General features: G+C 43.8%; 2 pseudogenes; both read right to left on the reverse strand.

Annotated features, from left to right (window-relative positions):
- Positions 1–333: 333 nt before the first annotated feature.
- LOC119283616 lies at positions 334–12,028 on the reverse strand (annotated as a pseudogene).
- Positions 12,029–19,431: 7,403 nt separating this feature from the next.
- LOC119289070 lies at positions 19,432–20,946 on the reverse strand (annotated as a pseudogene).
- Between the last annotated feature and the right edge of the window lie 6,432 nt (positions 20,947–27,378).

Below are 27,378 nucleotides of genomic sequence, written 5' to 3' on the forward strand. Positions count from 1 at the left end.
AGTATATTGTGTACGTGTATATTTGTGTGTAGGGCCCACCTTCTGTTTCCTTTGTATAGTTGAGGTTGTGGTCCACCTCTGTACTTATATATACGTGTCTGGTGCACCGATCAATACATCGAGATTGCACAGCCCATATCTTGTCCTTCTACAATATTGCATGACACATCATTGTTCAGCAAGTTCAGATACTACAAAGCAGCAGCACCAAATAACTGAATGTAACATTTTAGTTCACACACATGGCATACAAATAAATTGTTGAATTGGGGAGCCAGAAGAACTACAGCAACCCACCTTCAATTCTCCAAGTCCAACATCATAGGGCTCAATTCAACTGAGCACCACTTGGATCCGTCCCGTCGAACAGCCGATGCCATCGAGAACGGCGAGTCTCTCCTCGTCGCACCACGCCGTCTGCTGGCTCACCACCTCCCAGTCGCAGCAGGGCCCCCTGTCCTCGACGCGTCCATGCTTGAGCAGAGCGACACGCCGCAGCGCCGTGGACGCCTCCACGGCGAACCTCACAAGGCGCATCTGTCTCTCCGTCCTCTGGAAGCCAATGACAACCAGCTCCTTCAAATGGTGATGGCGCGAAGCCGAGGTCTCCCCCGGTATCTCCTCCTGACTCGGCTCGTCTTCGCCATGGGAGACATGGACATAAATGCTCTCAAGTAACGGCGCTGCCTCGATGAGCAGGCGTGGCCATGAGGCGTCCCATGAGGAAGGCACATCGGCGACGAGCAGCCTTCTCAGGCACGACATTATTCCAGAGAAGGGAGTCGTCGGCACGATCCACATCTCTGGCCCAGTGAACCGGAAGACGAGATCCTTCACAGTGATAGCGCACCGGAAGAAGAGCACGAGCACCAGAATCAAGCAGTCTCGATGGAAACGGTTTAGGGCAGCCAAACTGTCCCCTTCCAGTCGGCCAACCGAGCAGGCGAGGCTCACGCGCGCAAGGCACGGGACGGCGGCGGGGGAGCAAAGCAGCACGCAACCGTGCAGGCTTCGGGAGAGACCGGATCTCGACCACCATGTGCTCGCCGTCGACTACAAGCTCCCTGATTTCCGATCCAGGCGCGTCCAGGACCACCCTGCCGGTTCTTATCTTGAGCTTGCATGACAGGAGGTGTAGCACTTGCAGCTGCGGGCAGTCGGCGACCACTGCCTCGTATGCGGCCGGCGGCGTGGGAGCCGGCAAGTCTCGCAAGACGAGCATGGTGAGCGCGTTGAATCCCCGGAGCGGCGGGGGAAAGCAGCTGGCAAGCTTGAGGCTTCGCAGTCGGGACTGGCCGGGCTTCCTGCTGATGAGGCCAAGAGGGAAGCTGTAGGCCGGCGGCTCCGGATACGCGATCGGCCCTGTCGGCGTGGCAACAAACTCTAGATCCCGGACGCCCCAGGAATCGACGGCGTCCACGACCAGGCGGTTGATGGAGGACGAGGTGCTGTAGGCGAAGACCTCGAGCGACAGCCTCTCCACGCCCCGGCGAGCTTGGCTGGCCAGGAGGCTCTTGACGGAGCGGACCATGGATCGCATGGCGCGGCGCTCGTAACGGGCGGCGATAGCCTCTAGATGCCACCTGTCAGACAAGGTCGAGCTGATTTTCGAATCCCTAGCGTCGTCGCGGAGGCGGAAGCACCGGTGATAGCGCGGCGGCAGTTTGTCGGTGACCTTGAGGTCCAGGACGGGGACCTCGCGGGCCAGGCCGGCCCAGCGCCTGGAGAGCGCCGCGGCGCCGAGCGCGGTGCGTGTGTCCAGGCGGCGCAGGATATCAAGGAGGAGATCGTCGGGGAGGGCACCGAGGCGGTCCTCGTCCGCGTGCAGCCGCCGGCGGTGGGAGCCATCTATCGTACTCGATCGGCGGGGTGGGCTTGCGACTATATCAAGCGGCGATTTCCTTTCTCGTCTGAATCCGACCCGGATTAAGGTAGTTTTTTTTTGAGAACTTCAGCATTATATACTCCCTCCATTCCATAATGTAGTGCTTTCTCTATCCACGTGCTTTAATTTTGACCGTAAATTTAACTATCAAGACCGATTGCGGCGGGAGCAAAAATTATATCAGTGAATTCGTATTTCAATGAAGTTTTCAACTATATAATTTTTTCTCCGGCCGCAGTTGGTCTCGTAGGTTAAATTTATGGTCAAAGTTGAACCTCGGGAAGCGCGGGCGCACTATATTTTGGAACAGAGGGAGTAGTATTAACTACTAGTAATCATGTACGTGCAAATGCATGTATTTAAAATAAAATTGATCCTTATTCAGTTTTCACACTGGTATAAATGTGAACATATAATTTTAGTGATCTAAAATGTCTTATATTTATTTAGAGAGGGGGTATCTTTTATTTAAAATTATTGCTACTATAGAGATCTTATTTGAAGATGAAACCATTCAAATATATTCACATGATTTTTTTAAGGGAATATATTCCCATCGTTCACGGCAAACATCAATAGAAAAAACTCCATATTGCTATTTCAAACGGCTTAAATAACTTCCACTATACATTGGAAAACTGAAAACATGCCTATGCTTATATGATTGACTTACAATTCCATGCATGATTTGATTCCATTGTTTGATACTTCATCCAACTCTAACTCTTCTCTATAACTGAAAATCAACCAAGCAAAACAGAAAAGAGAAACAAAATATAAGAAAATGAGTAAACCTTATCTCACTTCGACGCAAAATCATGGATGATTGTGGGCGCCCAGCCGCTGATTATGTAAAATTACCTAGAAGGTTCAGCTCTGATGGTTCTGCAACCATCTTGTTTGGATATAATAGTTCTAGGGACAAACCTAAAAACTTTATTAGATGCCCTTGATGCATTGTAAGACCTTGATGTGTTAGCTCGAACAGCCCAATTGTATGGACATGTAAATCAGGTATCGACATGAAAACATGGACGAAGATTCTATATATTGTATGGACATGTAAATCAGGTATCGACAAGAAAACATGGACGAAGATTCTATATATTTTGTAGGTGAAAAATAAATTTCAGTTAGTAGTTGCCGCAAGTATATATGTATTGAAACATTCGACATACAGTATGTTATATCAATAGTAAAAGTTCAAATTATAACATTGTACAAATAGTAAGATATTTGCTCAAGATAACACATTAATTCACAAAACGAAGTCCCAAAAAGGTAGATCATCCTTCTGCATATCAAAATCATACTATTAGAATCCATTAATATTCAGAAATATATACTTGTTTTATCTAATTCAATCATCAAAAGCATATCGTTCCAGGAATAGGAGTTAATCTGAAGCATGCGTCTTGTTCTTAACCTCTCTTTGGCTGCTCTCTTCTCCTTCTAGTTGATCTAGTGAGATCCTTTTCCAGAAGCACATTCAGTAGAAGGAGAAAAATATACTTTGAAGGAGAACCATATTTTGATATAAGAAAACAGCACAAATTCAGTACAGGTAAGATTTAGTAGCTCCTGGTGTTTCGAGCCATTTATGCAACTTAGAAATACAACAAAATATAACCAGGACTGAATAATTGCACAAGGAAAAGAGTAGCAAGTGTCCAGTAAATACAACTTGGCACACGATCTAGCTTACGAACAAATGAAGAGATTGAAAGGAAGTATTGCTACATGCATATATAATGAACATACAGTGAAGACATGTCACAAAGCACAGGTCAGTGAATTTGAAAATTGTTCTTTATGTAACTGTTAAAACTAAGAACAAAGATTGGAACCATTTGTAATGAGTAAGAAGCCAATCCTTGAATTTTGGAAAATGTACAGTAAAATAATTAATCGAAGTTCAATGCAAAATAGAAAGTTGTCCATTAAGAGACATACTCCTTTTCCAGGTTCCTTATGATCACATTTAACACACCATCGATGTTAATAAGCTCATCGCAGCCTTGGGATCAAGCCCGTGGATTATAACTTTATAAGAGATCAGACATTTGACACTTTAGTAAAATGATGCTTCATGAACAGCTACATGCATATGTATCAGTCTGAAAGTGACACCTCCAGATTGCAAAAGTTTGTGACCTCTTGAGTTACAAATTTACAAGCACAAGGATGAAGAAAATATAATGGGAAAGAAGAGAACAATGCACCAACCTGCATCTGCGTGACTACTGTAGCAACTAGAAGTGTAATCATGCATCAGCAAGTCTTCCGAACACCTCTCCGATTACAATAGGTGGTTAAGGCCCGGTTTAATCTCCAAAGTGGCAAAGCTAGTAGATAGTACATTTGTAGTGAGAAAATAATTACAGAAACAGTCTTTAGAAATGCATGTTTTAGTTCAGAGTAGTTGTTTCAAGAAACCAAACAACGATTCCATTAAAAAATGCCAACTACAAATTGAGTAGCGGGCTTCAGAATTCTCGGAAGTCAAAATTGATTCATGCAATCTGTACACACTTGAAACCTACATCCCATAGTCCGTGAACAGTTGAAGAAACTTGATATATGCAATCTGTACACACTTGAAGCAGTCAAGCAGCAAGCAGAAAACTGAATATGAAGCTTGCAATGGTTTACGAAAAGGAAAATCACATGAGTATGAGTACACTGAATGACCGAACTGAAAACTGAACATGAAGCATACCCGTCCATGGTGTTTCATGGAACCAGATTTCCTTCGCTGCTCCTCGACTTGCATGTTCTTGCAAAAAATATAGAGTATGAGGATACACCGAACTGGTGGCTTGATGTTAGGTGTTAAGGTAAAATAAACCTGATCAAAGTTCGCCCGCGTGGCGGCGAGGGCCCCAATGTGGCGGGTGGTGGCGGCCCGCTTTTGCATCCGTGGGGCAGCAGCCGACCCGCGCTTGTGTCCGTGTGGTAGAATTGAAGAAGCGGCGGGGCGATCCGCATTCGCGTCCGTGCGGCAGAAGAGGAGAGCAGCCGACGGCGGCAGCGATCCGCTCGCGTCCGTGGGGAAGCAGCGGTGGGTGTGAGGTTGACCGTGCGTAGCCGTTCGTCTGGCAGAAAAGGAGGAACGGCGGGTAGCCATGGAGACAGAGCGAAGGTGAATGAGATCAGCGCTAGCAGAGGAGTGGTGGGCGAGATGGCGCAAGCAGAGGAGGAGCGCTTGCAGATGAGGAGCGGCGAGCGGTGGGGTCAGAAGGCGTGCAGGCAGTTTCTATTTTTGTTCAGGTGCGGCATGCGGATAGTTTGATGATGACGAGCGGTACGGGGATTAGATCGGTTGATTAGTGGCTTGTTGCGTTAAACACATAGATGTTTTAGACCCTTGGATCAGCTAGATAAACGGTTCTGGTTATTTGGATCTGCCCCTTTCTTTCTTTTATAGGGGTAGTATAGATAGTACGTAGATAGATAGATAGATTAAACAAGAGGTAAATACACCAGTGATGCTAGAACTTGTCATGAATGTGCATTTTAGTGCCTGAATTTGCAAAATACATTGAACTGGTTTTATAACTTGGCATGGACGTGCATATACAGTTCAAATGGTGTTTGTATACGTCCACGAAGCTGAGGAGGCGCGCCAGCATGCCATGGGGCCCACTGTCGGTGCCAAGGATGCGTGGCCTGGTTTTTTTGCAAAAAACCTCTGAAATTGTTTTCTTTCAATAAGGCCCTCAGGGAGAAACTGACAAATTATAAAATAAAAATTAGGTGTATAACTATAAGATAAAAATTACAACTTGTGTGCTTGATCGAACCAACAACGTACCAGTCGAGTGCGTGCGTCTAGCCACTCGACAACTTCCCATTTGCTGATATTTAGTGATTCATAACCTTTATAAACATTTGGCCGAACAAAATAAATAAAGAGAATTTAATAATCCAAAAAAACGGCATCAGATCTATGACCGAACATGGGACCAAAGCTTGTAGATCAGGCACGGATGTCACTCCAACCAATGAGTTGTCATGTATCAAAAGTACAAGTACTTTTTATGACTATATAACAAACATAATTTAAAAAGAATGCAAAAATATTCATGTCATTTTAAAAAGAATTGAGTGTTATTTTAAAACATATTCATAAAATTGAAAATATTTATGAATGATTAAAATAAGATTACAGTATTATTCATGTGGGTATTTCAAAAAAATATTATTTATGTCAAGATCCGCAGTCTAATGGCGGACTAGACTTGTATTTTTTTAGAAAACACACAAACTTATATACTATATAAACTTTTCAAAACAACATAGTTTTTTGCTAAAGCATGAACACATTGATATACTAAAGAAATAGTTTATTAGAAAAGTGGAAATTTTAAACTTATATGGGAATTTATTTAAATATATGAACGTTTCTAAAATTACTTCCATATTTTATTAATAGCTAACATTTTCAAATTATAAAATATATTCTTAATTCATAATTTTATTATGTGTTTTTATGTTAAATTATTGCATAGGTATTTGATGAAATTATATGAAATTTTTAACGTAATTTGTTTTAAACATATGTACATTGTTTGTAACGTGATAATAACTTACGTATTTTTAAAAAATGAAATGAAAAAGAACAAACCTGTTCAAAATTGAGCCACATTGTGGTTCGTTTTAGCCACACGGGCTCGTTATGATATAAAGCTAAATTTATCATTTTGCCATTCGGTGTTGTCGGTTGGAGTGGTATGTGAGGCCGCTATATAGCCCTTGGTTGCAGGTTCAAATCAATGTCACTATATTGCTGGAATAAATATTTTTAATTTATGTTGTTCAACTTTATGTTTATAAAGTATATGAATCCTTTCTTGACACTAAATTTGAACTGATAAGCAATCCAACCAATTCAAAAAAATAGATTAATATTTGTTTCAATTTAAGAGTTTCTCTTTGAGGGCCTTTTTGTAAGGAAAAAATATTTTAGGAGGTTTTCCAAAAAAGCCAGGCCACATGCCTTATCCCTTACATCCTGACGTGCCTCGTGAGCGTCATGGACGTATAAAAACGACATTTGAACTGTACATGCACGTCCATGTCAAGTTATGGAACCAGTTCAATGTATTTTACAAATTCAGGCACCAAAGTGCATATTCATGGCAAGTTCAAGCACTAGTGGTGTATTTACCTCATTAAACAAACAATACTACACCTACGAAAGCAACGTACGAAGAGTTACGTAAGAGGTAAATACATTGGGAGTCTTAGAACTTGCACGCGACGGTCAGTTTAGTGCACAAACTTGTAAAATACGTGATTTTGGTTATCGAACTTGCGTGAGCGTGCAAATACGGTCACATATCCCGTACGCGGACGTATCCGATGCTTGCTTGGCAGGCCAGAGTGTGCAAGGCCCACTGTCAATGACAAGATGGCACTCGGTGCGACATGTTCTTGCTTAAAACAGCCTCGCCTTTGTTTATTTGCAGAGAAACAATCATCATTGGTACCAAAAATACGCTCCAGGGAGGAGCGAAATACAGAAGCGCTGGTGGTGGGTCTTCGGTCTAGCTAGCTCAGGTACGCACAAGAAAGACCCAACCATTGCAACAGGAACATTTACGTGTCTAACATGAGATACAATTTCACTTATACTGAAAACGTCCGGGATTATCAACTAAATATGTGTCGTGCACATGACGTGACTTATTCGATGTTCGACACATGTTCTTGCGTAAAATGTAGAGTCAACAGTTTATGAAATATAAACTTGTGTATTACATAAAATATATTTATTTAATACAGATATTTAAAATGTTATTAAATAAAAAAATAATGAATACAAAAAGAATTATACACTCGTGGCTTATATTTAAATTATACAGAATGATGAATACAATATTTATTAAATATTTATGAATATTCACTTGTGTATAATTTTTAATCATGATTTATATTCAAAAATAATATATAATTTACATATTAGACACGATTAAATATTCATAACAAGACTTTAGATTTTATATTATGAATATTTTACTTATACAAACATAAGATTTTAAAAACGTGTGTATAATTATTGAAATTCTTGTATAATTAAAATAATATTTATGAATAGTAATTATAAAAATACTTATATTATTATGACACAATTTTTTTTAATTAACAATATTATCTTAAAATAATACATGAACAAAGTTTTCTGCTTCAAAAATTTCAAAAAAACGAACAGGTGCAACTATACATACATTTTTTAATTATTACTATTTTTAAAATTATTATTATTATTTTTAAAGTTATTCTACAAATTTTGAAAACAATGTTTTTACAATTATGAATATTTTAAAAATATTTGTATTATAATTATGCAAATATCTTTTACAATTCATAAATATTATTTTAAAATAATAAATGAACAATATTTGAAATTCATTTTATTATTGAGATTATAATTTACATACTACATATCTATTAATCTGTAAAAAAAGGAGAGCAGATGCAAAATAGGCCGCACAAAATGGAACCCATTTCTGCTACACGAGCTCCTTCGTTATAGTACAGTAAAGCAAAGTTATACTATGTAAACATCCACAGGATTGGGTTGGAGTGGCTTGGCCGGATTGTGTCCTCGCCTTAGGCGTGTGTTCTAGACTGGGCGACACACTTCTTCGTATTTAAATTTCGCTATATACTGATAAGTGGGACCCACCAGTTGTTAATTTTTCACAAATAAAAAAGGCTATGGGGTTTTGTGCAAAAACATGACGCGCTGAGCGCCATCTGTTGCTGACAGCAGGCAGCCAAGCATCGGATACGCACATGTACGGGATATGTGACCGTAAACTGACCGTCGCGTGCAAGTTTGAAGACTCCCGATGTATTTACCTCGTTACCTAACCTACCTAACAAATCTATCGCCCTGCTGATTTTCACCCGTGTGGTCCCTGCCACACTCTTCCGTCCAATCCCAATCCTACACGTTGCCTGTTACGTAAAATCTGTACGTAATTTTACCTAGGTGTAGCATTGCTCACAAACAAAGACTCTGGCATGCAATCCGGAGAGAAAAAACACATGGAGCACTAGAGTTGACGGCTGCGCTCGTGGCCTTTTCACCTGAACCTGCAGCAGTCATGCATACTGAGATGGCCGGAGATGGTGCTGTAGAATAGCCTTGTGCATCTTCCGCCCCGAAGAAGATTGACTCCTTTTATCCTCTTCGTCTCCATGTCAACAGCAACCGCCCACACTTCACTGTCTGGAAGATGGTGCTTGGCCAAGAGGCAGACGACCTTGTTTTCGTGCAAGCTCAACATGGGCATATCCACGAAGAGGTGACCAAAAGCCGGCTCGTCGTCCAACTCCAAAGCCTCAGGCCGCAGCAGCGCGTCAATGTCGACGCCGTCGGCCACTGAAAGTTCATAATCATAGAGCACGGAGTCCTTTTGCCAGGCATCCAGTTGCTGCCAAGGGCTCGTGGCCGTGGTGGTGGTGGTCCAGGTGGAAACGGACCAACCCGGGGAGGAGGAGGGGCAGACCACCTCGACGAACCTGATGCGGATTGTGTCGCCCGACAAGTCAAATGCGATGTCGCGAGGTTGCGGCCAGTAGTCGATGCCCGGCCGGGGGAGATCTGCAGATGGCAGCCGGATATAGTGGAGCTCAGGGTGTTCGCCGCCGTCAAGTACGTTGCTGCAGAAAAGGATGCCGTCCCACACGTCGATGAACGCCATGGCGCCGCCACCGCCAACCACGATCGCCTTGCCCGGTGTGTAGTCGCCAAAGTCGACGGCTTCGTCTGCCAGTGACGATAAGACGGGCTTCTTGACTGTCCAGGCTCGCGTCTCGGAGCTGAAGACGTAGAGGTCGAACTCTCCATTCTCCGGCATGGCTAGTGCAGCGACGTGGTAGGCTCCGCCGCCGCCATGAGACAGGAGGCCGACCGCACAGATTTCGTTGACCAAGCGCGTGCCGCTCGGTTGCGGGATCAGATAGAGCGACGGAGCGGCACAGGCGGCGCCGCCGGGCTGTTAGATGTAGTATTCTGGGAACGGCCATACCTTCATGCGTACGGCCATGGTGAGGAGGACGAGGCCGCCGTGGGCGGAGAGGACGAGAGGCTCCTCGGTGAAGTGGGTGCCGGTGGCCCAGGCGAGCACGTAGGAGACGCGGGGCGGGCGGGCGACGAACAAGGTGGCCCGCAAAGTGCTTTTTACCGGAGCCGGGAGCTATCGGTGGACCATCCACCATATATTTACTTTGTGATTCGTGCATTAGGGGCCCACTGCATGTGTATAGCATTTTGTATTGAGGTAACTATCTCATGTATCTCTGTTAATAGTCCAATCTGTGTCGGATAAGTGGGGTCTCTGTCAATAATAGAATAAAAACTATTCCCAATGTAAAGTACGCATGCATGCAGTAACTTTTCTGTCTGTCCCCACAACTCTAATCCTGCCTTTTATTTTCTCCTTAGCAATTTCATTCATTCATATCACTAAAACTATAATCCCATTTTAGAAATATTTTATATATTTGAACTCATGGCGCCAAGACCTTTAGAACAAGATCAATCTTGAATACATTTAAACATGATTAAGTTTCAACGTTTCAAATGAGTGAAATCAGTTTTTTGAAATAAAGTGAAATAAGTTCTTTGAATTGAGTGAAACCATTTTTTTGAAATGTTTTTTTTTCGTGTATATGAAACATATTTCAGTGCAAAATATGTGAAACTTGTTATTTAAAAAATATGAAACTAGTTATTTAAAAAATATTAAGCTGATTATTTCCAATCAGTTTAAAAAATAAGTGAAATCTATCTTTGAAACAAGTGAAATTGTTATTTCAACTTAGTGAATGTAATGTGTTTTTCTGGAACTAGTGAAATGAGTGAAACCTATCTTTCATAATTAGGTTAATCATTTTTTTAAACAAGTTGAATATAGTTTTTTAATTGAGTGAGTGAAATGTGTTTTCTGAAATTAGTGAATGTGAGAAATGAGATTCTTGAAAAAAAAGAAATATATTGATTGTCATGTGAAATTATCTATTTCAATGTTTGAAACTGATTTTTATGATGAGTGTAATCTGTTTAATGAAGCGAATGCTTTTTAGAAATAATTGAAATCAAAATTTTCAAATGATTGAAATAATTTTCCTTGCAAAACGAGTGAAATCGGTCTCTTAATGATTGAAGCAAGTTTTTGGAATAAGTGAAATTATATTCATAAATGAATGTAGCGAGTGAAGTTAGTTTTTGAGTGAAATTATATTTTTAAATAAGTGAAATTATATTCTTAAAATGAGTGAAATCAGTTTTTAAACATGCGTGTTTTTTAAAGCAGTGAATGTTATATGAAACAAGTAAATCGGTTTTTGGAAGGAATGAAATCAGCTTAAAGATATGGGTGAAATAAAAAAAATTAAATGCATGAAATCTGTCAATTGAAATGAGTGAGTTCGTATTTTTTTAAATGAGTGAATTGTTTTGAATTGACTGAAATGGTTTTTGGAGATGAGTGAAATTTGTTTGCCAATTTGAGTGAAATATGTTTTGTGAGATCAGTGAAATTGAAACTAGTTCAAATGTATCCATAATTGATCTTATTTTGAAGATCTTCTCGCAATGAATTCAAATATATAAAAATATTCAAAATTGGAGTTTTCATTCAAAAGATATCTATCATCCAAAATTTCACAATGAAATTAAAAGGTAGTCTTTTGATGGGGAGATAGGGAATATTTTATCATGCATGCAACCGGTCTTCTATGAATATTTTCTCTCTCTCCTGACAAAAGCTGACAATAGCATGCAAAGGACCCACATGTATTCTATGTATTTTCAATTCTGTCTCTTATACATTAAAAAAATGGTTCGAATCTCTAAAACAACGTCAACGGTGAATGTCACACCAGTAGGTACCGGTTCCGGTAAAAAAAACTTAGTCGCAAGGTGGCCTGGATGGCCATGGCGCGGTGTTTGTCGTTCGGGTCGGTGGTGTGGTACCTGGCGGTGGTGGCGTTTGTGCGCTCGCCGAAGAAGGGCTTGCTGTCAAGAAGGCAGCTCTCGGGAGGATCGGCGGCGGCGCCGGCATCGACGTCGGGCGGAGTCAGCGAACCCAGCAAAATCCCCGCTGCAGGAGCATGATGCGCATCCATCCTAGCTAGCTTCGTCTGGATTGGATTGGATTGGAATTTCTCTCGCATGGATCTTGACCATCGCCAGCCAGATCGGTTGGGGTTCTGAACCGTACATGCATCATGCATGCACGTGGCTTGGCTAGCGCACGTAACGAAAGGAATGTGTATGGATAAACGGATATTCCTTTTTCTTCCAAGTGAACAATCAGACCAGGTTCGAACCGTACCAACGTTTTTTTTAACAGGTTTGCTATTTCACATCTAGATGTGAAATAGCTATCTCACATCTAAATCCAGAACCGTTAGATTATCTGTCTTTAATATTTGTGCATAACGTGATGGTCTAGTTGTCGTGCTCGCTCGCGGCGCGTTGTCTCCCTGTCAGGTCGTTGCTAGTGCGTTGTCTCGCTTGCTGCCTGTGTGCTCGTTACTAGTGCGAGGTCTTGTTGGTTTTCACAAGCAGGTCTATGCTGGATCGTTGCTAGTGCGAGGTTCCGTTCCTTTTTCCATTTCCATTCACAAGTCTGTGTTACACCTTGTCCTAGTTCATTTTCTTGTACGCTCCCATTTGATTCCCAGTATTTGTTTTTTTCGTTTCTGTTTTATTTTCCTTTTTTCTATTATTTTTTCTATTTCATTATTTGTTTTAAAGCATGAATTATATTAAATTCATGATTTTTTGTTTTATTTATATTTTATATTTCTATCTTTTCCATTTTTTATTTTTATCCGTTTAAAGTTAATGAACTTGGTTTTACTCTGTCATATGTTCGCTTAAAATGTCTTACAAATCTTGATTGTGGGTTATTTTGGCATGCGCTGTGTCGCGTCGTGTGTTTGGTGCTTGTTGACTTGTTCGTGTGTGCGTCTTTTGTTGGCCGTTTTTGTAATGTGGTCTGGGGTCCCGTTTCGGATCGGTTTGCTAATTATTATCTAAATGAGGGTTAACAATGTTTCATCTAACTCGTATATCATTAGATACACATGATTCTGAGTGATGTTCTTTGTCTTTGCGCTGTGTTGTCTGTTTGTCCTTCGTGAAGCAGTGAGACCCGATATGACATTTTTCAGTGGGCCGTTATTATGTTTTGTGTATGGTTTTTTTGTGCAAGGCAACGTGTCCTTCTATTCACAGTTTTCTTTTATTTTTTGGTTTTGATCGTGTATCTAGATAGGAGTGTAACTAGATTTTTTGTTTTCAGATTTGCTAAATCTAATCTAGATGAGTTTTAGCTCATTGACGTCTATAATTGTTTGATTTGTTTGCTTTAATGTTCGCACAAACTCGATCATGCACGCATCTGTCAACTTATTCTATTTTGTCGTGCGCCCTCTTGTCTCGTCTGTTTTGTGTCATCATGATCCCGCATTTATTTTCACAGGGGCCCATATATGTCATCATTTGGGGGTCTCGATCATGAAGCTTATCCCCCATCTTCTCATTAACCGACCTTTGACCCCTGTTATTTATTTTCCATCCTAGTTATAGGTCCATCCTTGACATGTGACTGGCATGTAGTTTGTTTCATTCTAGTTACAAGTCGACCATTAACTAGCAACTAGGATCGTAGTTTCGTAGTTGTCCCAGGTGCAAGTCCATCCTCGACTCACTGCTGGAGCATGTGTATTTGTTTCTCATCCCAGTTGTAGGTCCACCATTGACATGCGACTAGGACTGTAGTTTGTTTCATCCTAGTTGCAAGTCAACCTTTGACTCGCAACTGGGCTCATAGTTTCCTAGTTATCCCAAATACAAGTCTACCCTTGACTCCTTGCTGGAGCATGTGTTTTTATTTTTCATCCAAGTTGCAGGTCCATCATTGACACACAATTGGGCGTGTAGTTTGTCTCATCCTAGTTGCAAGTAGACCCTAGACTCGCAACCGGGCTCATAGTTTCGTAGTTGTTCCAGGTGCAAGTCCACCCTCGACTCACAACTGGCTCGTAGTTTCGTAGTTGTCCCAGATACAAGTCCACCCTCGACTCCTTACTGGAGCATGTGTTTTTATTTTTTATCCAAGTTGCAGGTCCACCATTGACACACAACTGGGCGTGTAGTTTATCTCATCCTAGTTGCAAGTAGGCCCTTGACTCACAACTGAGCTCGTAGTTTCGTAGTTGTCCCAGGTGCAAGTCCACCCTCGACTAGCAACTGGGCACATAGTGGTCAGACTTGCAAGCCCACCCTCAACCCGCAACTAGAGCATGTGTTTTTGTTTTTCATCCCAACTGCAAGTCCACCCTTGACTCGCAACTAGGCCCATAACTTGTTTATCCCAGTTGCAAGTCAACCCTTGATTCGCAACAAGCTCATAGTTTTGTAGTTGTCCCAAGTGCAAGCCCCCTCGACTCACAATTGGGCTTGTAGTTGTCCAAGTTGCAAGCCCGCTCTCTACTCACAAACTAGAGCATGTGTTTTGTTTTTCATACTAGTTGCAAGTCTGCCTTTTGATTGCAACTAGCTCATAACTTGTTTTATCCCAATTGCAAGTCGATCCTTAACTCGCAATTGGGCTTGTAGTTTCATAGTTGTCCCAGTTGCAAGTCCACCCTTGACTCGCAACTGGGCTCGTAGTTGTCCGAGTTGCAGGTTCATCATTAACACGCAACTGGGCATGTAATTTGTCTCATCCTAGTTGCAAGTCGACCCTTGACTCGCTACTGGGATCATAGTTTCATAGTTGTCCTAGGTGCAAGTCGATCCTCGACTCGCCACGGGGCTCGTAGTTTTCACACTTGCAAGTCCACCCTCTAATCGCAACTAGGTTCATAGTTGTCTGAGTTGACAGTCAACCCTTGACTCGCAACTGGAGCCTATGTTTTTGTTTTTCATTATAATTGCAAGTCCACCCTTGACTCGCAATTGGGCTCGTGGTTTGTTTCAACCCAATTGCAATTTGACCCATTAATCGCAACTGGGCTCGCAGATTCATAGTTGTGCCAGTTGCAAGTCCGCCCTTGACTCACAACTAGCTCGTAGTTGTCCCAGTTGCAAGCCCACCATCGACTTGCAACTGAGCATGTGTTTTGTTTTTATCCCAGTTGCAAATCCACGCTCGACTCGCAACTGGGCTTGTAGTCTGTCATTTGTCCCAGATGCAAGTCCACCCTTGATTCGCAAATAGTATCATAGTTTTGTGTAGTTGTCCCAGTTACAAGTCCACCCTTGACTTGCAACTAGGCCTATTCTTTATTTCATCCCAGTTGCAAGTCCACCCTTGACTCGCGACTGGGCTTGTAGTTTTGTAATTGTCTCTGTTGCAGTTCCACTCCTGAATCGCAACTAGGCCGATAGTTTTGTTGTTGTCACTGTTGCAAGTCCACCCTCCGACTCACAACTCGGTTGTTTGTTTTGTCATGCACCCTCGACTCGTAGATGGCATCATAGTATTGTGTAGTTGTCCCCATTGCAAGTACGTCCTCAACTTGCAACTAGACCATAGTTTGTTTTCATCCTAGTTGCAAGTCCAGCCTCGACTCGCAACTTCAGCATGGTTTTGTTGTTGTCCCAGTTGCAAGTCCAGCCTTCGACTCGCAACTGGGCCGTTTGTTTTGTTCCCAAATGCAAGTACACCCTCGGCTCACAACTCGCACAGTAGTTTTGTGTAGTTCCCAATTGCAAGTCCGCCCTTGACTCGTAGCTAGGCCATTGTTTGTTTCATCCCAGTTGCAAGTACACCCTTGACTCGCAACTGGGGTTGCAGTTTTGTAGTTGTCCCAGTTGCAAGTCCACTCTCGACTCGCAACTCAGCCCATAGTTTTCTTGTTGTCCTTGTTCCTCCGACTCACAGCTAGGCCTTTTGTTTTGCTAATTGCAGTGCACCCTCAACTCGCAACTGGCATCGTAATTTTGTGTTGTTCCGGTTAAAGTCAATGCTCGACTCACAACTAGGCCGTTGTTTGTTTGCATACCAGTTGCAAGTCCACCTCGACTCGCAACTTGGGCATGATTTTGCCGTTGTCCTAGTTGCAAGTCCAATCTCTGACCCGCAACTGGGCCATTTGTTTTTATCCCGGTCGCAAGTCCACCCTCAATTCACAACAGACATCGTAGTTTTGTGTAGTTGTCTCAGTTGTAAATCCACTCTTGACTTGCAACTAGGCATGTTGTTTGTTTCATCCCAATTGCAAGTCCGCCCTTGACTCGCAACTTGACTCGTAGTTTTCTAGTTATCTCAGTTGCAAGTCCACCCTCGCTTCGCAATTGGGCCTATACTTTTGTTGTTGTCCCTGTTGCAAGTCCACCCTCTGACTCGCAACTGGGTCATTTGTTTTGCCAGTTGCAAGTGCACCCTTGACTTGCAGCTAGCATCGTAGTATTTGTGTAGTTATCCCGGTTGTAAGTCCATCCTCGACTCTCAACTACGACATAGTTTGTTTTCATCCCAGTTGCAAGTTCACCCTTGACTCGTAACTTGGGTCATGGTTTTGTTATTGTCCCAGTTACAAGTCCAATCTCTCACTCACAACTGGTTTGTTTGTATCCATCCCAGCTGCAAATTCACCCACGATTCACAATGGGCATCGTAGTTTCGTGTACTTGTTCCAGTTGTAAGTCCAACCTCGACTCGTAACTAGGCCCATTATTTTTTTCTTCTAGTTGCAAGTCCACTCTCGACTTGTAATAGGGACCATTGTTTGTTTCTTAAAATTCTACTTGTTTTTTCTTCATTTCCTTACCTTTTTTATAATTTCTAAATCTGTTTCAAAATATGAATATTTCGGAAATTTGTGAACATAGTTTGTGAATCGGCGAACATTTTTTTAATCTGTGAACAAATTTTGAATATCATGAATATTTTTCTACTTCATGAACATTTATTGAGTGTACAATCAATTGTTCAGTATGAGTTTTAAAATAATTTAGTGCATATTAGAAAAATGTTCACCATATATTAAAAAAGTTCATCGTATATTAAAAGAGGTTAAGTGTGTACTAAAAAATGTTAAGTGCATATTAAAGAAATGGTCATTGTGTATAATTAGCAAAATTCATCATATATAAAAAAGCTCACTGTATATTAAAAATGTTCAATTTATAGTACAAAAAGTTAGTGTATATTCAGAAGATGGTCATCGTATGTTAAAAGATTGTTCACCGTATATTTAAACAATTTTTTATTCATTAAAAAAATTCTAATTTGAAAGCATTTATGTAAATTCATGAATAATATTTTTTGTGAAAAAACGAAAAAAAAGTGATAACGCAAAAAAACAACAACAAATCCTTGTTAGCCTATTAGAAGCTAGCGATCAGAGACGTACTTGTAAAAGTTTGCTACCGGACGCATAAGCTACATCGAGCACTGCATCATGTACATCGAGCAATGCATAGGCTACAGCCATCGCACATGCATTGTGCACAACTAGCTAGCTATTAGATACACATATGGTGGGACGTGCGGGGCGAGATGTTTTTTTTTGGGAGGCTTTGAGAAACTAAATCAAACAAACAAGACAAACAATAAAATAATAAGATAATGCTGACACTATACTTAGATGTGAGATATTATCTCACATCTAGATGTAACATAGACGGACCCTTTAAAGTATTTCCGTGCCGACGTTTTTCTTAGGTATTTGAAAAAGAGTATTTTTTTTAACATCAGTACAGACACAAGCGCTCATATACACTCACCTCTATGAACGCACACACACACACCCTACCCATATGAGCATCTCCGAAAGACTGAACCGGCATATCATCTTGAAATTTACGAAGTCGAGCACCAGAATTTGAACCCTGGTGGGCTGGGGATACCACAGTCCCTCTAACCATCCAACCACAAGTTGGTTCGCAAAAAAAGTATTTTTTTCTAAAATAACAGTTTTTAAACCTTTATGCCTTAGGTATTTTTTCCGCAGCATCTTAAAAAGAGGTATTGGCCTCTTTTTATAAACCAAACTAGTTTTGGCAGACTGAACTATTCATTGCCAACACTGAATATGGAGGTTCTACATTACCACAGTTTTAAATATACATTGCACCCAAACTAATCATGGTGTTTTAGATACTAAGGTTTTGAAAAGATTTTGGCTAAATTAAGCATAATTAATTTTTTGACGACACTCGCCCGGGCTGCATTCCTTTATTTCAACGGATATGCTAATTCAATTAGTTAAACATATCAATCAAGTTATATGATAATGTGCATCTCTTATTTCATCATTGGAAGCCATTTTGGTCATTACAGAACAACAGATAGACATATTGTAGGCTGGAGTAGAGCACATGGGATTTGCCGAAAGTCAAACTTTGCTAAGTTTGACCAAATTTATATTAGAAATTATTAGCATCTATAATATCTAATAAATATAGTATGAAAATATATTCCAAGATGAATGTAATGATATTGGTGTTGTTATGTGAATGTCTATAATTTTTTATATAAACTTGGTCAAAGTTGGATGAGATTGACTTCGGACAAACCTAATATGCAGAGTAAAAAGGACCGGAGGGAGTACTAGCAAGTTGAGGTGGCTTTCGGCAAAACTGTCTTCCCAAGCTCGGGAATAGAGATTTGGAGTTTTTCTATTCTCGATTGAGTTTCTAGAGTAGGGAGAGAAGTGAGGCCTTTTGATCTACAAATATATCCAAATTTGAGTGTTAAAATTGAAGATTTGGAACCTCTGCCTTGTACTTGATTCATCGCTACAGTGGAGGGTTGCTCGCTGTCTATCCTTTGATTTGGTGTTTCTTTTGTCATATTGGTTACTTTTTAAGTGCTTGTTTGCTATTCGGACATGTTGTTCCAGTATAGTTTGATTGGGTTGATATTGGAGGCATGACATGCGTGAATTTTTTGATACATTGACGTTTATGTTGGGATATTGATGTTTTTGTGAGCTGCTCTCGCGTGTATGTTGTTGGTGGACATTACATAGCTTGGTGTTTGTGGATTTTATTATATGGTTCAGATTTCTGCATGCAGACAAGGTATTTGTGAAATGCACTAGAAGAACTAGCTTGCTATTCCGGTTGCTTCTTGCCGCCCCTCTACGCTTACAAATTATAACCGTATGATTTTACACAAAGATTCGATATCTCAAAACAAAAAAACAAACAGAAAATTCAAAAATAAAATCCACAAGAACAACCACGGGAAATTGTTGTCGTTAATTATGGTTTAACTATTTCTCAATCAATTGAGAATGAGCAAATCCGCTAAAATTACTAAGCACTACTTTGGGCTACATGTAAGGATCGCTTTGAGATACACCAAGCAATGATTAATGGATTTGGTAGCATTACCCGCCTCCAAAAAAACCTTGGATTTGGTAGCACTGCACACTCCCGCGACTGTGCAAGGTGTTAGTAGTAGTTCACGAACCAATCAAGCAAGAGAATTATTTACAGAAACCAATGAATCGAGGAGACGCGCACGCTTCTACGGCCGGACGGCGCTCCGGCGGCTCGGTCGTCAGAAGCAGCTCGGCGGCGTGACCTCTCCGGACACGGACCCGGCGGCGTTCCGGCACCTGGCCTGCGCCGGCCGCCTGTGCCGATACGTCAGCCTGATGTTCTTGAGCCTGATCCCGCTGCAGGGGTTGGTGTCGCTGCAGTCGAACTTCACGGCCACGGGCGTCCTCGACGTGCCCTCGATGTCCTCGTACGACACGTCGCTGATCTGCACCCCCGAGCTCTGCATGTACAGACAACAACAGAGTTCGTGATACAGTCGAAGCCGATGGCTTCACGCGTACGGAGCTTGAGATGAAGATCGATGCTGCGCAATGGTGGCATCTCTTAGTGTACGTACCTTGCCCGGGCAATCGACTTTGCGGCTGCGGGGGCAGTAGTTCTGGTCCACGAGGATGGGGTTCGCCACGCCGTGCATCGTGACCTGCGAGAAGGAGACGCCCGTGACGGAGCCTGGGTTGGGCATCCCCCACGTCTTGATCCGCAGGCCGTTCGTCGTGCCCGTCAGCACCGCCCTCTCCACCGTCACGTTCCTCACCCCCTCCTCGCCGGGCTGCCCTCCCATGCTCCCGATGCTGCCACCGTCCATCCAACGCAAACACAAAACCAATGCTATCAAACGCTGCGCAAACGAAATCACAAGCAAACATAATAATGGATGATGCATGAACTGGCAACTGAAGGTGGCACCTGATGCCGTGGCCCGGGCCGCACTTGATGTCCCTGATGAGCACGTCGGAGGTGCCGGGCCCCAGGGAGACGCAGTCGTCGCCGGTGCTGAACGTGGTGTTGAGGATGGTCACGTGGCGGGAGAGCTGGGCGTGGATGCCATCGGTGTTGGGGCTATTGGCCGGCGCGACCATCCTGACGCCCTGGACCGTCACGCCGGTGGAGTCGAAGATGGCCATGTGGACGTTCTTGCTGTTGAGCAGCGTTAGCTGCTTCACGCTGACGCCCTTGGACTGGCTAATGTCCAGCGTCTGCAGGTGCATGTACGCAAGGCGTCCGTCACAAGGAAACTGAACCCAATCGCATTGCAAAGAGAAAACCAAGAAAACGTCATGTCATTACTCACCGTGGGGCCCTGCCCGGTGCACCTGCCGGACTTCTTGCACGTCCAGTACTCCTGCCCCTGCCCGTCCAACGTTCCACCGCGGAGCGCCAGGCCGTCGGCGTGGTGGAACATGATCCACGCCCTGCTGTCCACGGTCGGCGGTGCGAAGACGGTGCCGTTGCGGTCGATGGCCACGACCACGCCGGCGCTCCGGCAGGGGCCCTTGAAGTAGGCCCGGCTGAGCAGGAACCTGCCCGCCGGCACGCGCAGCACCGGCCGGGACCCGGAGCTCCCCGTGTCGTTGCACGCTGCGCCTCACGCGGCCTGGAACGCCCCCGCCGAGTCCGCCGCGCCGTCGGTTCTCGCGCCGTAGTCCACGACATTGTACTCGGCCTTCACCGTCGTCAACGTCATCAGTGCCGTTAACACGACCAGCAGTAGCGACAGCCTACCGCCGCTCATCCTCTCGGCCTTTTGTTTCGGCGATTGGAGGATATCTCCCTGAGTTTATGATGATGATACTCGATCAGGTGGGTAATTGTGGTATTGCAACCCTGCGTTCATGGCATTAATATGCAGCTGCGGATTGAGATTGACGGAGGTACGTTGCTAATCGTGGATTTGGATGTTTAATTACGTCACGGCAAAACACCATTAAAAAAAGTGTCCGTGTCCTGCAACACAACGGTAAACGCGAGGATAAACCAGCTGCAGTTTGCCGCTTTGACTCTTGGAAGATCAATCAATAGACTAATAATAGTAGTAATCGTTAAAAAAACAATTAATAAGAATTAAACAAGAAGCAAACCATCATCCGCCTCCTTCTAGTATTGATCGTGTCTCGGCGTCCTCCCACTCGCTTGCTGCCCGTTGCACGGCGCGACTGCTCACTGCAGGTCTATGTAGGTCTGGCTGCAGCAACAACCTCTGCTCAAGTGCTCATCCGCAAGTTTATTCATCTCATCCCCAATTCCTAAACTCCCCTAGGTAAACACAAGGACGGGGAGGGCGACCACACCACCGCCACCAGCGCACCCCTCCTACTGCGCTGCCGCCAGAGGGCGGGGATGGGCGAAGCCCGGTCGCCGCCGGCGGTGGCGGGGCCCTTCTTGTCTCTTCGTGTGGGGTGGCCAACGCAGGCCGACAGCCCCGGACCTGGTAGTCGCGCTTCCGTGGGGCTCCACTGCGCCGCGTCGCATCGGCGCTGGTGGTGGCGCGCGGGTGCGGTGGCGGCGTGACGGGCCACGCCCAAGTGGTGCACGGGCGGTGTGGTGAAGGCGGGCTGCCAGATCCAGACGCGGTGGGTGCGGGTTGCGGGCGGTCATCTTCGCGGTGGTGGTCTGTTGGCGGAGGTGGCGGCACAGTGGTTTGGGTCTCACCCTTCTCCTCTGGTTTCAGTTGGGGGCTGGAGGCGGGCTGGGGCTGGTGGCGGTGGATGTGTGCTAGTCGTATCTGGCGTTTTTCTTCGGCGGGCGGCGCGGGTTGGGGCAGCGACCCGGCGGGGCGGCTGCTCCAGCCATGGGCGGCGGCGGCGAGGTGGCTCGGCCCTCTGGGCGTGGCGGCTTCCATTAGCTGTGTCGGTATCACGGCAGTTCGGCGGGTCGGCTGCGGCGACGGTAGCTTGTTTTCCGGCGTCGGCTCGGCCCGTTTCGACCTTCGGTCCCTTTCCTCGTCATTGGGTCGCTACCGTCATCGAAGGTTCAGCCCTCCTTCTGGTACGGTCCATCACTCGTCGCGCTCGGTAGCAGGACTGACCTCGTCTCGCGCCCGACAGCATGACCGACCTCGTCTCGCGTCCGGTAGCATGACTGACTTTGTCTCGCGCCCGGCAGCAGGACGAGTCGATGGAGGCGTTGGGCGCAGCCCAGGGGGTGCGAAAGGTGGGTCCTTTCCGCCCACATCTTTGGTTGGGATAGCGGTGGGTCTCGAGTAAGGTGGTGTCTAGGTCTTGGCTATCGGGACGGCTGCCCTGGTGATGGTTCCGTAGTGCTCATGGGTAGAGCCCGTGGTTAGGTGTTGCCCAGTGGCCATGATCGTGTGGGCGGCATGGTCGCGGGGGTGTGGTGTTGAGTGTTGGCCGGGGTGAAAACCTGTTCTATCTTCGCGGACCGGCGGCGGCGAAACTCGTTCCCGTCTTGAAGGCGTCGTTGCGGCTTTCATTGCCCGTCGTGTTGCTCTAGAGGAAACTCTGATCCTCGGGTCGGGAGGTGGCGGCGCTCCGGTGTCGTATCCTTTCTGAAGGTGCCGACTTGGAGTCCACGGTTCGTCGTATATGGCTTCATCTCTTCATGGTGGCGTGTTCACAGTTGAGGGTCCCGGTTGCTCTTGTAGCGCTAGGGTTTTTGTTGCTACGCTCAGCGTCTATGTACCCTACATTTGGTGTGTGCGTGTGTAGTGTTGATGGGTGTTTGTATCGGGTTGTTGAGGATCATTGTTTTATACTCTCTCTGCTTCTTTTTAGTCCGCATATAAGGTTTGGTCAAAGTCAAGCTTTGTAGAGTTTGACAAACTTTATGTTAAAAAAATATAGACATTAACAATATAAAATCAATATTATCAGATGCATCATGAAACATATTTTTATACTATATAGTTTTAGTATTATGGATGTTCATATTCTTTTATATAAATTTGGTCAAATTTTGTGTAGTTTGACTTTGATCAAATTTTATATGCGGAGTAAAAAGAAACGAAGGGAGTATATAAAGTGAGGAAAAAACCTTTTTCGATAGATAAACACAGACACTCAGGTACTGCTCGATTTGGTTTGCCTGAACCTCTCCGGTGCATATTCCTTAATTGAGTCCTTGCTGGGCTTGGTGCCAAATCAGTTGAAAATACGCAATCCGTAGTACTACTACTGTATCAAGCATGTGCTACTGGTTTTAACAAAGAAATTATAGAATTTGTGTGGCACATTACTGGTAGGTTAATTTGTATCATTTGTATCATTATCGGATCACTGAACGGAGGTATGAGACATGCAAGACAATTGTCTGGTAACCTCCTCCTTGGTGCGATGAGGTTACCAGAGGCACACATAGATAGCTAACGACAAAACTAGAGCAAACATAACGAATAGAGCACACATAAAAGTATTAACCACACACTAAAACAATTTTAACATGGTAGGATAAGTTTTAAACCAAACCGCACCACAGAATATAGTCTTAAACCTTAACAAGCAACATACAACATGCAACGGGCAACAAGAGCTCTCTAGGCAGTCACGACAAAGGCATCGTCGTGCTTCTTGCACTTGGTGACCATCTCCACACCGTCGTCGTTGAAGACGATCACCTTCAGGGTGTCGGGAGTCAACAACTTGAAGGGCACCATGTACCTAATCCTGATCTGGTGAACAGCGGCGAAGGGGGCCCGACCCTGACCAAGGGTGACCCTGCTGTCGATCACCTGGACTGTGACCCTCCAGACGCAGCCGGTGTTCGTCTTGAGCCTAAACTCCTTAGAGACGACAAGGAAGTGCTTCGTGGAGTCCAGAGGCAAACGCAGGCTCTCCAACTTCGGAGTAAGGATCACCTTACAGAAGTGGGTTAGCCCTGCCTTGTCGTGGTAGTGCCTGTAGTTCATACGCTTGGCTCTAGGGAGATCCTGCACCACCACGTCATCCTCCAACAGTGGCATGACCACCTTGCCCTTGTCCAATGGCAGCACGACCTCCTTGCCCTTGTCCAATGGCGGCACAACCTCCTTGTTGTTATGCATTATAAACAACATGAAGTTCAAAGATCAACATTCATTCCTATCGGCCTAACGCTCCTATATTTTGAAGGAAATATGCCCTAGAGGCAATAATAAAGTTGTTATTTATATTTCCTTATATCATGATAAATGTTTATTATTCATGCAAGAATTGTATTAACCAGAAACTTGATACATGTGTGAATACATAGACAAAACAAAGTGTCCCTAGTATGCCTCTATTAGACTAGCTCGTTAATCAAAGATGATTAAGTTTCCTAACCATAGATATGTGTTGTGATTTGATGAACGGGATCACATCATTAGGAGAATAATGTGATGGACAAGACCCATCCGTTAGCTTAGCATAATGATTGTTAAGTTTTATTGATATTACTTTCTTCATGACTTATACATATTCCTTTGACTATGAGATTATGCAACTCCCGAATACCGGAGGAATGCCTTGTGTGCTATCAAACGTCACAACGTAACTGGGCGATCATAAAGATGCTCTACAGGTATCTCCGAAGGTGTTTGTTGGGCTGGCATAGATCAAGATTAGGACTTGTCACTTCGAATATCGGAGAGGTATCTCTAGGCCCTCTCGGTAATGCATATCATGATAAGCCTTGCAAGCAATGTGACTAATGAGTTAGTTACGGGATGATGCATTATGTCGTGGAATTGTCACGACAGATGTCCTTAGTGTCAGGACTTAGTCGCGAGGCCAACGCATCTATGTGGTAGCTTGAGAGGGGTTGAGCGGGATGAGAGACGCGATGTTTTACCCAGGTTCGGCCCCTCACGGTGGAGGTAAAAGCCTACATCCTGCTTCATTGATATTGATGATCATGATCACGGTACAAGAGTGCTCTATCTCGAGAGCTATTGTCTAAACCTAACTTATCCAACTTGTGGAACTTGTCAATCTTCTCTCCCTTTGAGGAGCCCTGCCCCTCCTTATATATGTTGAAAGGGCGGTTTACGTGGAGTCCTATTAGGATTAGGACTAGTCTATCTCTAATACAAACCGGATACAAGTCCGGGTCTTAACTCCTTGTAAGATAAACGTTCCTCATGCCTTTCTTCTTAAACCGGCCCACCATTAAACGTGAACCGGCCTTCTGGGCCTTGGGCCTTGTCATCCGTCTGTCTCGCACGCCGGATCACCAGTGAGTTATAATGACCAGGTGGGTTGCTTGTAAACCGCCAGGTCAGGGCGGGTCGCCAGTAACTCGCCAAGTGTCAGCGGGGTCTTCAGATAAACCGCCAAGTCCGGCCGGGTTAACTTCCGGCCGGTTTACACCGCGGGGTATATCCCCGGCATTAGTCCCCAAGTTTAGCTTGGATTTATTCATGGTAAACTTATACTGCAAAATAAACACAAGAACAAATTTGACAGGTTATGCTCCGGGTTAAGAATTTTTGTAAACCGGTACCTGATCATCCTTAAGTCCTTGTTATTTCCTCCTTCCGGGTCAACAGATCAGCTTCATAATCAATTTGCCGACATTGGTTTGTCACCGAGAAATATTTTGAAGAATAACTCCTTTGACTCAGCTCCCAAAGCGCCGATTTTAAGAAATATGGGTCTGAAAATACTTATCTGATATTCAGCCGGTTTGAAGATGTAAAACTTGCCGGTTTAATATTACCAAAATGACCGGTTTATAAATATTGATGGCGCCGGGTCATAATTGTTGTCGACACCGGGTCATGTAATTGATCTTCCTGATTTGCTCAAAACTAATAAAATGAAGATGTTCCTCCTTTATATGCATAATACCTGTAGCCCCCAAGTCTTAAGAGGAGAACATAATGATAACTTAAGACTTGCTCCAATAAGTGTTTCAACCTTGAAGAAATCCGGTTTGTTCATCTCAATCATATAAACTGAATACTCCATATATGTAGCCCCCAAGTGCCGGGTTGTCATGCTTGCAGCAACCTGGAACTTGCAATTGCTTATAAAAACTTCAATCAGTGTAGCCCCCAAGGGCTGGGTCATTATGCAATAATTAGCAGGGACTTTATAAATATAATCATGTAGACTTGAGCAGTGATGTGTAGCCCCCAAGGGCCGGCTTAGTAAGATAATACTGAACCGGGACTTTATATATACTTCAATGAAAATAACATCTTATAATGTAGCTTCCATCGTAGGGCTTGAACCCACGTCCACAAGGTTAAGAGTTTTGTGCTTTACCAACTGAGCAATGAATCCTTCAATATTATGGACAAAAACTTGTGTACCTTGAATTGTTGATAGGAGCAATTGGTAGCCCCCAAGGGCCGGCTCATTATAATATGATGATTCGGGTCTTCAATAAGACTAGTAAAAATGACTTTGCATTAGCCCCCAAGTGTCATGATGCATGCTTGCAGCGACATGAGACTTGCATGTAATCTCGATTTGAATAATATAGCCCCCAAGTGCTGGGTTGTAAGCCTGCAGCGACTCGGGACTATTCCTTCCATTGTAGAATAAATCATATCCTTTGATAAAAGAGTAGACATTGCGCTATAGCGACTTTGAAAACCTTAATAATAAAAATCTAGCCATGTTGGCTATTCAAGATAATATAATCCGGTATGAAAACCTTATTCATTCAATATCATAATGAAATTTCAGCCAAGTTTGGCTATTTGAATAATATAACTCAATGGTTTATAAGCGCATGATTCCAATGGCGCAATCCAAATATATACTGGCGACTTATTGTCCAAAGCCAGGCCGGTTTAATAAACACCGAATCATACTACCGGTTTAATAAACACCGGTGATTTATAATCATGCTTTATTCAACCTGTTTCTGCATACAACAAGTTTAAAGTGTCCTGGTGGTTTACCGCCGGACGGGTCATGATGCCCAACATATAACCTAGGTTTATAACCAAGGCTGCATTTAGAATAATCAAATATGAAATATATCATACCTGTGACATTGAATCACATTGTTGGTTTTACCAACTTTTTGTAGTAAGGGTGATAACCCAAATCTTGAGTACTGATAACTCCTTCCATATTGTACCAGTTTATGATAAAACCGTGCCGGGTTGTGATAAACACCGTGTTACTCCATAAGAGGATGTTAACCACAAGGATCAAACCGGGCAAAAAGTCTCCGGATTGACATGAACTGTGTTCCGTCAATTGATTGGTTGAAAACTTTGTCGGTTTAAAAACAC

Source organism: Triticum dicoccoides, chromosome 4A (genome assembly GCF_002162155.2).
Source record: "Triticum dicoccoides isolate Atlit2015 ecotype Zavitan chromosome 4A, WEW_v2.0, whole genome shotgun sequence".
In the NCBI taxonomy this organism is placed as follows: domain Eukaryota; kingdom Viridiplantae; phylum Streptophyta; class Magnoliopsida; order Poales; family Poaceae; genus Triticum; species Triticum dicoccoides.